Here is a 13,557-nt window from a genome sequence, read left to right on the forward strand (position 1 = left end):
ACTTGGGTTAAAGTGAGCTTCGTGACTTGTGTGTCATAGTGGGCCGAGATGGTTATAATGAGAAGGAAGTCAGAGAGATGATTTCGGAGCATGCTGGGTAACCTTTGGAGGTTCATCTATTCAGGCGGAAGCTGACCTGGTGCTCAGTGTTGATGGAGATATTTGAGAGGGAGCTGGGGCTTATGCCTATAGATGTCAGAGTGTGACAACCCGAAATTTCCATTCTGTACAAACTATATCACTTCAATAGAAGTTGTAGTAGTCACAGTTAATTTTCAGACTCTTCGCGTAAGTTTGAGAAATTCAGGGTTTACAACTCAGGAAATATCAAGAGAGTGGGTGCACTAGGGTTAGGTGCAACACTGTTATTCCAACACTCTATTTTATTAGGGATCATTTCAGGAATAAAAATATTTTCTGCCAAAATATCTCTGGACTATAAATAGATTTCTAAACCAAAATCATTCATTATTCACATTTCCGACTAGAGAAAAGCCATTTTCTCTCTGACGAATCTTCGGGTTTTTATACCAAAACGTGAGTAACTCTTTATAGTAATGTTAGAAAGCTTTATAAGTGTCTATAACATGATTTAGAAGGCTAAAACATGAAATCTAGGAGTTTACACCCCAAGGTGTTCTTGAGCAGTAAACTCCCGAAACGAAGCCATAACCGACACTTATGTTATGATAAGGCCTTAGATGTTTATGTATGCATGTTAGGGACAAGAAAGCAAGCCAAAATCCACCCAAGATTGGGAGTTTACGGCCCAGAACTCTCTTAGGCCGTAAACTCCATATTCTAACACCAAATGGTGTTTTGAGGACACTAGGACTTAAGGCTTGTATCTAGGCTATTTTCCCAAGTAGCATAAGGTCTTAAACACATCAAATGACACAAACAAAAGTGAGTTTACGGCCCAAGAGAAGCTTAGGCCGTAAACTCCATTTAAATGGACAAAAGGGTGTTTTAATGACACCTAAAGCCCTAGGCCTTTACAAGAAATTGTTACACACTTAATGGAAGGACCAAACCACATCAAAATCACTTAACCAAGTGAGTTTACGGCCAAGACATGGTTCTTGGGCCGTAAACTCCTAAAAAGGACACTAAGGTGTGCCTAATGCCTTCATATGCTAGGAATAAAAGTCTAGAACATATCCCACAAGTGCAAGAGGCTTGAAAGCAACAAAAACCCACATTACTTAGAGTTTACGGCCGTAAACTCTAAGGGGAATGGCCTTGAGGCCGTAAACTCCTAATTGGAGTACTTCTAGACCCTAAACCCTTCCAAGGACTTAACCACTAAGTTAGAACAATTCTAGAAAGCATTTGGGACTTCAAAACACACAAAACACACATGTTTGGGAGTTTACGGCCGTAAACTCAAGAGTTTACAACTGTAAACTCCATGTGTGAGGGTTTATAGAGAGTAAACTCTCATATAGGGTCCTTTGGAAACCCTAAACACAAATACACTGTCCCACAATAGCTTAGATGCAATCCTTATGGCTTAAAACACTTATATAAAGTGTTTATTATGCCTAGGATGTCTTAAACATTATCAATTAGTCATTTGAGTCTAATTGAGTGCATATATGTGTGATTATATGTTCATTAGGATCGTAGTGTGTGCACAAGTCCTCGCTTGACACCTAGCAATCCGATACCGTTCAGTTCATTCCAATCACCAACTACAGGTGAGTTCATACCCCTAATCAATGTTTTAAATGATTTTAAATGCTTTAAAGGGGGGGGGGGGGGGATGCAAGTAGAAACAAATATGTTATTAAATCATTGTTATGTATTTTATAACTGTGTTTGTCATTTAACAGATTTCACATACTACAAAATGTGATGCATGAAATGGTTTTAAATCTTAAAAACGCATTGTTATCAATTGTTTTACCTTTGAAATGTATATCAAAAATGACATCAAGTCATTGTTAATTATTGTTTCAAAACCCATAAGATGTCTTATAAAACCATTTTACATTATTAAACTAAGCTATGCATGTACACTTATGTTCTTATATATGTATTGATGTTATAGTTTATAGTTTTCATTTAGTTTCTCACACCCTTGAGTAGTAAGAGTGTACAAACCTACTTGAACAACCAATTACCTTCCAGCAAACTATCATAGGGATAATTTGGAGATATCAAACAGAATTCCCATTACAAGGAATCACACAAGAGTCAGTTCATTCATGAGTCTATACCAGTACATTACCTGATACATGAGTACCTTTACATTTGATTACATGATACATGAGTACGTTTACATATACTTACATGATATATGAATACCATACATGACTACTGTTACTTAGATACATTATCCTGTACTCACTTACGTGGATACTTGTACCTAGAGTTATTAGGAAGATTTATTCGTACCTTCTGTGTAAATTTTCCTGCCTATCCCAGTTCAATGGGATGTCTATACGGGACTAACCATTCCGGAACCCAGCTGTTAGCAACACTGGGTGATGAACATCTACAGATGTCTAAGGTTGTTTCTGATATTAGGAGTCAGTTACGGAACTAACCATTCCTCCATCTCCTGTTGCAACAGGGGATGAGATGAAAATCTTCGGATGATCATTAGGTTAACGCTGTTATGGGATTAACCCCCCTTCCACCCTGCTGCCGCTACAGAGGGTGAGTGGACAAATCTTCGGATGTTCATAAGGTTATATAGGTCGTGTTAACCCTAGTACCTTGGGATAACAATTACATACGATGTGTTAGTCCTAGTACCTAGTAACAACACTTACAGTAGTACATTTTCCTGTTTACTTTATTTTGTGATTCTTTCACATAAACGATGAGTTAGACTAAGTACTTTAGTACTAAACAATTAAAGGAAAACTATCATTTTACTTACAAAACATTCGGGTCTTGGTAGAAGACTACATCTCAAACTGATAGAAAATAAGGGATTTTCTAGGGTTTTTCATACGTACATCAATATTTTCATTTACCAATTTACATGGCCTTTATAACAGATTTTCACAAACAAGGAAATGACACTTATATACTTATGAATTCACCAGCTTTAAAGCTGATACTCGCTTTCAAAATAACTTGTATTCTCAGGTCATCAGTAGACAGGTACGGAGGCCAGGTTTTGAGAAGACGGAGCAGACAAGTCTCGTCTTTTATTTTGATTGTATATTTTTGGTGTCTTACTACAATGAAAGAAACACACATGTATTAAAACTTTACTTATAATGCAATGGATGATGTTGTTGCTTGTTTATTATATTACACTGTGGTGATACTGCACATGACGTCCTCCACCCCTGAACATTTCCGCCGTTCGTGGTTTTGGGGTGTGACACAGAGGATACTTCCAAGCAAGCATGATCTTTTCTTGTGTTTGAGTTTTGGGGTTCTCTCCTTCCGATGAGTCCTGATAGCTATTCACGCGGTAGGTATTTAGGGGATTATGACCTTCCGTTCCTTTCCAGTCGCCATTTGGATCGATTCGAGGATCAGAGTTGGTGATGGGTCTTATACAAACAATCCTATGTGTGCATGCAACCCTAGTATTGGATCTATGTTTTCACTATTAGTTATACAACTTTATGAACACAAAAAGAAACCTGGCATGCTACTATAATTTTCGAAATTCATATATAAAGCTAGAATACATACCTTTTGTTGTTATATAGCAATAACAACTAGTTCCTTGAATTTCCTTAGCTCTTGAAAGCAAGTACCACAAGTGCAGTACCTCTAATGGAGTCACAAACACCATATGCAACTTGGATGAAGAGGAGAAGAAAAGGAGGCACCAAAAACGGCTGGAAACCCTAATGGAAGTGTTGTCCACGTTTTTGGGGCTTAAGGGTCCCTTTTATACATGTAGGCTATTAGGGTTTACAACTAGGAAACCCTAATTTGACTGCTTAGGCCCTAAGCAGCCCATGGACTCCTTAAACATATCCCTTGGACGATTTCTAATGGGCTTCCCATAGAATTCATTCAACCTATATATTATTAGGTGATCCATAGCCCAATTATAATTATCTTATAATTACAACTTCAGTCCCCTAAGTTTAATTAATCTCTTTTAACCACAAAATTAATTCTTAATTAATTCTTGACCAATATTAATTAAACAATATGATTTCTCCTTTAATATATTATTCTCATAATATATTAATAAATCATATTTAAACCTTTCTCTCCTTAAATCATCCTACATATTGCTATGGTGAAGGCAACCCAAAAGGACCATGCTCATAATCGGGTCAAGTACATACCAAAACAGTTATGGACTTAGACACTAATCCAACAGTCTCCCACTTGGATAAGTCTAATAACTATTTTCCGTATGACTTCAGAACCTGATCAGCAATCGTAGCTTTCAAAAGCCGTTGTCAACTCTGATCTTATCAGATAGCGTGTCCTCTAGATAAGGGATTATATATTCCTCCATTCTCAAGATATCGTATAGACAAAAGACATGAATTTCAATCATTCTCTCTATACTGTTTCCCGACTTCCGATTCATGACGACTGATAACAGACTACAATTGAACACATCAACTTAGTCCCAGCTTGGCCAAGCGCTTAGGTGTCATCACTAAATCATCGAGAGGCCCACATATATCGCTTTTATCCCACTTTGGGTAAAAGGAATGGATAAACTTCGACTCAAATGCTCGCTTGCATTTACTGATCGAATCACACACAACAATAAGTTTTATAACACCAAGTTACTGGTGCGTTTACTTATTATCAATGTGTAACTGACCAACAAATAACAACTCACACGTCTCAGTTTCAAGAATATACAATATTATCGTCTCACTAATCATTCATGATAAAACCGTGAAGTGATGCAAGTGAGCGTGGGTTTAATCCAATACTTTAATCTTATCAAAGCACTCACGAACTCTGCAGCAAACTTGTGCCATGTCTAAACACTTCAGACAATCTACAGACAGATTCATGACAGTCTTTATTCATACCTACTCCCAACGTATGACCAACTGTGGATGTTTGAATAACCTAGTTATTCTGGAAGTCAAAACATGCAAATTGAAACATAACAGCAATACTTAATCCTATATGGCCCCAAACTTGTGAGAGTAAATAAAACCCTTCTATTTATCCACCATATTGATTACTCATTATTTATCATTTAGTGTTTCGGATAATCAACTCATTGCTTGAATTACAACAACAATTGTCCCATGCTCTAAGCATGCACACCGTGTTTCCTATGGTCCATGCTTTGTGAAATAGATCAATTGAACACATTTCCAATCATTCTCATTTCACAACTCCAAATCCATTTTCATAAGTGTAAGAATATCAAATTCTCGCTACTTATAGAATATGCTAGATCTTAACACTTTATGCAACGATCCCTTCATAATGTCATTGCACTATTGCCAATGATATTACAAAGTCTTCTATCGGAGATTGTTACAAGACAATTCCTTAGATATGATGTCTCTCACTCAAAGTACATTCCTTTGAACATCCTTTTGCATAAAAGTTTCTAATCTAGATTTTCAATATTTACTTCCTAATATGAACACGCTTCCATATTACCCTCATGACAACCCATTCTTAATAGAATCTTTTCTATTTGTAATGATGTCGATATGGTCCATCCAATATGGAAACATTTCCATATTTTTTCAATACTATACTTCCAACTACTCACAAGCGACCAATCCTCGTCGAACTTTGGATTGCCTTTGATAGTTGTTTAATTATTTTAGTCAAAACCAATTCTAGTCCCTTTTTTTCCCTCTAAATGCGCTAGACATTTGGAAAATTTTAGAATGGTAAAATACTATAGCATTTGCAATCGATCCTATACCCGAAGCGTATGGGACACGATGCATAATGTCCTACATAAAGATATGATACTTTACCAATCTTTTGCCATAATATTTTATGTGTCATGTTCTCATAATTCGAACTATGAAGAGGGATGCCGTAATCATAATCGTTTTAAGAACACACAATGTATCCTTTGACTGAAAATATTAAAATTTCTTAATCTAAGCTTTAGATTTTGAAACGGAGTATAATATTCTCTCCCTTAATTATAGCAAAACAACTTTTCAACCCATGCAACTTTGCAAATTGAATCTTTGTTTTTCTATAATTAATATTGCTAACTTGCAATACTTTCCATAATAATCATACAATCATAACTTTTATGATCCCACTATCATGATGATTACTATAAAACATAACACTTATGCTCCCACTAGCTTCGACATGTATTCATAAACATCTTAACTTTCAGAAAGACAATAACTATTGAATTTCTTAAGTCCATGTTTCTAATACTTAGTGCTTTGATAATCTTTTATCAAGGCTTCTTGAACTTATACACCTTTGCCTTAGATAGTTCATATGTGTGTCTTAACAATTAAGACTAATTGCCAAACCTCACAATTCAAATTATGGAAAGGGATACCGTAACCATTATCGAATTCGAGAATGCAATTTTACAATCACTATCTTCTTAAAATCTTTCTCAGTGAAAGCATTTCCTCACAATCATTTTCATGAAGGAGGAAATCTTATGACACTTAGAATTAAATGGTGTATTTGTTCCTATCCATGTGAATTTGTTAAAACCAAAGTTTATGACAAATTCAAACTCATATGGACTGACCTTTCTTAATCTTGATTTCTTGCCTTATGGTAGCACAGCTGCCCAACACGTCATCCAAGTAGTTAATCAGCTCACCCTTTCTTATCAATGTACTTTCATTGATCAAGGTCCTTGCTTTTTATGCATTCAAATGAGAATTCATAGAACTCACATGCATAATTAACTCGATTGGATTGGCACAGAATCAAAATAATGTCAACACGATAGGTTGTAAACCTCAACTCGTGCGCTAGTGATGATCGATGAGGTTTATTTGATTTGTTCTTGAAACTTTTTTTCAAAACATTAAAACTCCCACTGACCTCTTGACATATATGATTCTCTTTGTCAAGAAACATTTCTTGACAATCAAATATTCAAGAGTTAGTGCAGTTATTATCAAGACAAGAACACTTCACAAGTTGGTCCTAGTTGGTCTTTGTCTTATCCAAGACATCACAACTTACTAATCTCAAATGTACAAGAATGAGAAAACTTTTCCAAGTTCCATATTTGATGAGTGTTATAAACCTACTTAAAACTTTTCACTCAATGTCACAATCTTGACTTTAAGACTTGATATTGGAACGAAGTATGATTGACTTCTTGATTTAACCATTTCTACAATACTTGATTCCTCTTCTTAGACATGCAATTGCACTAAGACTCACTTAGAGGATCTATTGAGACATGGTTCTTAATCTTTAAGACTTATCATAAAACACAATAAAAGGTACTCTCCCTTCTTTCTAGAAGAGAGAAACTTTTATCTTTCTGCCTACTTGATTCTTCTTTATTCGTTCTACTATTCATTGAAACTCTTTCAATCAATCTCAGAATTACACTTAATCTTATAAGTATAATCACATTTACTAAACTTTAGTAAATCATGACGAATATCTTTGTCACTCTTGTGGTGGACTTGATCAACGCACAACCTAGTGTACTTGATCTCCTAGTCTTTCAACTGACACTTTGCCAAAGAATTAGTCTAAGTTTCCCAAATGTGAAAGTTTTCCATTCATCATACAATACACATTGCATGATTCCAAGTTTCTGTCCAATTGAAACTTGGGCGATGAGAAAGTCTCCCTATTTGGTACACTTTTGACATTTCCATAATTAAGAATCAAATCCATTTTGCTAATAATAGAAGTACATGAACATCAATTTTTTCATATATTTCATTATAAGGATAAATAAATAAGACAAAATCAAAATTTATTTTATTGCGGAAAAAACTTGTCCTTACAATGCAATTCAACTGAAAAACTATGTTAACCATCTATTCTAACTCCAAGTTGTAGCTCAAGAATCCATTCTTCAAACAAGGTGTAAATAACCATACGAATCACGTGGTGCACCCAATGCTACTATCACCTAATCAATGTGCCGGTCAGCCACACACGCTCCATTGATCTATGATAAGCATCGAGCCACCCTTTGCCACCAATGTCATCCCCAAATTAGTGTGCCGGTTAACCACACACGCTCCACTAACGTTTGACAAGGGTACGAAGTGTAATTCCATGGGTTAGCATACAATTTCACATTTTGCCTAAAGTAACTATGATTTGGGAATTTGAAAAAGCATTTAGTTACTTTGTACTTCATTATACTTATAATGGAAGGTTTCTGTCCTATCCTACCCGTTCGGCTAACGACCCTCCACTAGTCAAGAGTGCGGTGGGTAAGAGTGGATACCCATTCAATCGCCATTTTATAGGCAATTTCCTTAAACACCCCTTATAGACTAGTTTCGTGAATGAGGCCTACTAATGGTAAGACTGACTTTTTAGTTATACATATATAATATTAAACTTTTAATGTTATATATAGTATAAGGGTGTATTTTACACTTTTAAAATACTAGGTGGTTTAAATTATACTTTTAATTAACCAAAATCATTATGGATTTATTAAATCTCTTTTAATTATACACTTAATTAATTTAATAAAACCATAAGGGTTTAATTTGAACTTTTCAAAATCAGGGTTTTGGATCTTAGACTTTCAAAATTAACTTTTAATCAACAATTTAAATTCCAAAACTTGAGGGAAAGTTTTGAAACTCTTCAAAACAATTAGGTTTTAATCTCACTTAAAATTTTCGAATTTAAGACATTTAAATTAAAATTTTAAATATTAAAACTCTTGATTTAATAATTACCATAAATTAAACAATTAATTTAAATTATTAAATCACAAGGGATTATCTAGATCATGAGGATAATTACCAATTATACATCTAAGATATCCTAATCCCTTGAATCCCTCTCTAAATCTCGAAAATAAGGGATGGGATAATTCAAGATCTTTAATTACCATATTTAACAATTAAAAGATAATTACAAGATATGGGATTATCCAAATCCCTAAAATTTAGGATCTAACCTTGGGGAAGGAGGTAATTTCGAAATCCAAGGGTTGGATAACCCTAGATTTCAAAATCTTGGAGGCTAAGGAAAGGATTTGGGAAACCCTAGCAAAAATCGCCATCAGGGTTTTGCAACCCTAATTGCGAAAATTACCTAGCCTTTAGGGTTTATTAGCCATAAACCCTAATATGTCAAGTTCACAAATTTGAATAAAAGCTAATTGAAAACAAAAACCAATGGCTCTGATACCACTGATGGGTCTTATACAAACAATCCTATGTGTGCATGCAACCCTAGTATTGGATCTATGTTTTCACTATTAGTTATACAACTTTATGAACACAAAAAGAAACCTGGCATGCTACTATAATTTTCGAAATTCATATATAAAGCTAGAATACATACCTTTTGTTGTTATATAGCAATAACAACTAGTTCCTTGAATTTCCTTAGCTCTTGAAAGCAAGTACCACAAGTGCAGTACCTCTAATGGAGTCACAAACACCATATGCAACTTGGATGAAGAGGAGAAGAAAAGGAGGCACCAAAAACGGCTGGAAACCCTAATGGAAGTGTTGTCCACGTTTTTGGGGCTTAAGGGTCCCTTTTATACATGTAGGCTATTAGGGTTTACAACTAGGAAACCCTAATTTGACTGCTTAGGCCCTAAGCAGCCCATGGACTCCTTAAACATATCCCTTGGACGATTTCTAATGGGCTTCCCATAGAATTCATTCAACCTATATATTATTAGGTGATCCATAGCCCAATTATAATTATCTTATAATTACAACTTCAGTCCCCTAAGTTTAATTAATCTCTTTTAACCACAAAATTAATTCTTAATTAATTCTTGACCAATATTAATTAAACAATATGATTTCTCCTTTAATATATTATTCTCATAATATATTAATAAATCATATTTAAACCTTTCTCTCCTTAAATCATCCTACATATTGCTATGGTGAAGGCAACCCAAAAGGACCATGCTCATAATCGGGTCAAGTACATACCAAAACAGTTATGGACTTAGACACTAATCCAACAGTTGGAAGAGTATTCTTAGAGTCTATTATTCGATGGGCGATTAGCTGTATGATGTTTTGCGAGGGTGGTCTGGCAGGGAGATAGACCACTAGAGTTTCAAGTTTTGGGGAATCCGATAAAGTATCGCAGTGGCAGTTGGGTCTATCCTTCTTCGGGGTCGGGAGTCCCCATCGGGTTCAGGTGCTTTTGGTGGAGATTTTTGTAGTATATTGGGTCTTTTCGGTATTGCTATCGGGTTTGGGTTCGATCTTTGTGTTGATAAGGAGCGATTTCGAGGGCGAAATCTAAGTCAAGTGGGGGAGAATTGTAACATCCTGTTTCAGATCATCTATGGTCAGGGTTCAAGCACAACCCACGCATGAGGAGGTCTCGGGGTTGCGACAAGATGCTAGGAGCTTAGGGCATCTCATCACTTTTTCGTGGGTTTGAGGTTCGTAGGAATCGGGGTTATATCGAGGAAGTGTTGACAGATTAAAGATTGGGCAAGATAAGTCCTTCAATTGAAAATCGTGGTAGCGGAGTACGCTGGGCGTACATCTGTGTACGCTTAGCGTACTCATGTGCATGACTTTTAAGCAGAGCCACCTAGTACACTGGGCGTACTAGGAACAAAAGGAAAACCCTAATTGAGAGAAGTGTCCCTATATAAAGAATGTGATGGCCTCATTCCTAGCCACCATCCTCAGTTTGTAAACCCTCTCAAACCCTAATCCTCATTCTTGAGCTTATGTGTGACCATAATGAGCTTTTAAGTGCTCTTGTGGGATTATTTGAGTGAATAAAGAGCATGAAAGAGAATAGAGTTGGAGTCTAGGCTTTGGATCTGAGCTTTTCTATAGTTGGAGCATCATTTGAAGGTATAAAACTTAAAGCTTTCCCATCCTTTTGTTTTGTGCATGATATGTTCCATTTTAGGGTTTTGGTCCTAATGCTTGAGGCTTTATGAGTTGTTGCACTTAATATCTATCGTTTTAAGTGTTTCTAGTGGAGACGATCCATAAAAATGAGGTCATGAACGTGAGAGTCATCCTATGCATGAGATATGAGCATTTTGAGTTAAGATAGTAAGAGTTTTGTGCGTTTGTGACCTTGTCAACCATGTAAAGGCTTAAAGTCACTGACTTTATGGAGTAAGAGCTATTAGGGAGTCCAGATATGAGTATTGAGCTAAGGTCTTAATGGGTTAAGACCAAGAAAATGGACTAAGAAAAACTGGGCGTACGCCTAACGTAATTCCAGTACGCCGCGCGTACAGTCCCCAATCAGATTCGTGCATGCTAGTGTACGTTGAGCGTACCAAGCAAGGTACGCCTCGCGTAACCTCTCTGTGAGCTTTTGGGTTGAATCTATTATTGGGCCTGGATCTTTGGGCTTGTGTATTAGTGATTTTGAGTAAAGAAGTATTATATTGTGCTTTGGGCCCTTGAGTTGGGCTTGCCATTTAGATTTAGAATTAGGCCTTGGGGAGCCCATCTATTATTGGGCCTTGTTGGGCCCAATGTGTTTTAAGTCATTGATGGGTTGGTTAGTGGAATACCTTTAGACCAAATGAGTGAGAGTTTGGACTTAGTTCCTAATTGGGATAATTGTGGGTTTGGCGCATAGTTAGTGGCCGGTGCGTAGAGTGTTTATAGGAGTTGTTCATCATCTAAGGTGAGTCTTCTCACAATACTTTACCTTGAGTGGTACTTATGTGTGACTGGAGGGTCTTATGTGCTTACATTGAGTATTATGTTTTCCTGCCTTATGTTGTATGCTATGCATTATGTCTTTATGATTTATGATATGCAGAGCTTTACAGACCGAACCAGAGGGTCCAACGAGCAGTGACATCAGAGGGTCCTCACTTAGACCGGACAAGAGGGTCCAATGAGCTATAGGACCGGAGGGTCCCATTGAGACACATTGACCGGAGGGTCTTACAGAGCTATAGCTTCGAGTGGCTAATTATACGTGTGTGGTATTTTGGGGAACTCACTAAGCTTCACGCTTACTGTGTTATGTGATATATGTTTCAGGTTTTCTCAGGATCGCGGAAAGGCACCAGCGTGATTGTAAACAACAGAGCAGGAGTTATGCTTTGAGGATCCTGGAATCCGAATCAAACAATTATGGAGTTGTGTTTTGTAAATTAAATCAATGAGATTTTTGTGAAATGTGCTCCGAGAATTATATGATTTTATAATGAAAAAAAAATTGTTTGAAAATTTACTGTGTTACAAAACTCCTAAGATAAAGGCCCAATTGCCTTTCCTATAATGGGCCTAACCATTCTTGGCCCAAACGAAATAATGGGCTCCAAGGCCCACAAAGGACTAACTACACCACTTAGGGCCCATTAGCAGAATTCATAGGCCCACCTATTCTAAACAGCTCAAGGCCCAAATCCAACTAAGGCCCAATGACCCAAAAGCCTAACAAAGGTCCAAAAGCCCACTAGGAGCATACAAGTTGCGTAATGTCAGTACGCTTGTCATACTTGACCTCCATGCAATGCGCGTTGCGTACACCTTCGTACGATTAGCGTACTAAGCTGCTCAACACCTTAGCTATTTGGTGCTTAATCCACACAACTAAAAAACTAACTTTTGGATCTCGGTCATTAAGGGAGTCCTAGGGCATAAGGTTGGCAACTTTATGCCTTAGTATGTCTTATGGGAGTCAAACTTCCATTTTTGTTCATTAAAGCACACATAGAGGACCTAGATTCATTCATGGCTTCATATCATCAACCAAGATAACATTTTTATGACACACCAATGGTACTAAGATATAACATTTCTAGCTTCTGGTGTTACCCAAACACCTAAAAGAGAACCCATGGACCAAAAATGAGCTTATAAACAAACCCTAACTCTAACTATAAAAAAGGATTAACCACATCCAAGGTTTTATCACCAAGTTATTCATCTTGCAACCACCCCAAAAAGGCCACCAAAGTTACTTCCAAGCTCAAATATCACACTCAAAGGTAAAATAGGGTTTTAGGGACGTTAAAAGAAGTAAGCTGATAAGGGTGAAGGTCCAAGGGTTATAAATGTGTTTAAATAGGGCTCATGCCCTAAAATTATGGTTTTTAGTTTTGGCTACATATGCCTCGTGTACGCTTCGTACGTCCTGTTTACGTGGCTCAGGTCCCCGATCGAACACACCCATGTATGCTAAGTGTACCTAGACGTACGCCCAGCGTACGAATGTACCTCTTTCGTAATTATATTTTTATTCCAAGGACTAAAAGGAAAAAAATACATGGATCCGAGTGTTACAAATCTCCCCCATTTGAATTAGAATTCGTCCTCAAAGTCTGCTACCACAAAAAATCCTGGTAGTGCTCCCTCATCCTGTCCTCCGACTCCCACATCCACTCAAAGCCCTTTTAGTGCTACCATTGCACCTTCATGACCAGATTCACTACCTTATTACATAAAGTTTTAATTTTCCTATCAAGAATTATAATTGGCTTCTCCACATAATTCAGACACTCATCCACCT

This window comes from Lactuca saligna, chromosome 6, assembly GCF_052625555.1.
Source record: "Lactuca saligna cultivar CGN05327 chromosome 6, ASM5262555v1, whole genome shotgun sequence".
NCBI classification, from domain to species: domain Eukaryota; kingdom Viridiplantae; phylum Streptophyta; class Magnoliopsida; order Asterales; family Asteraceae; genus Lactuca; species Lactuca saligna.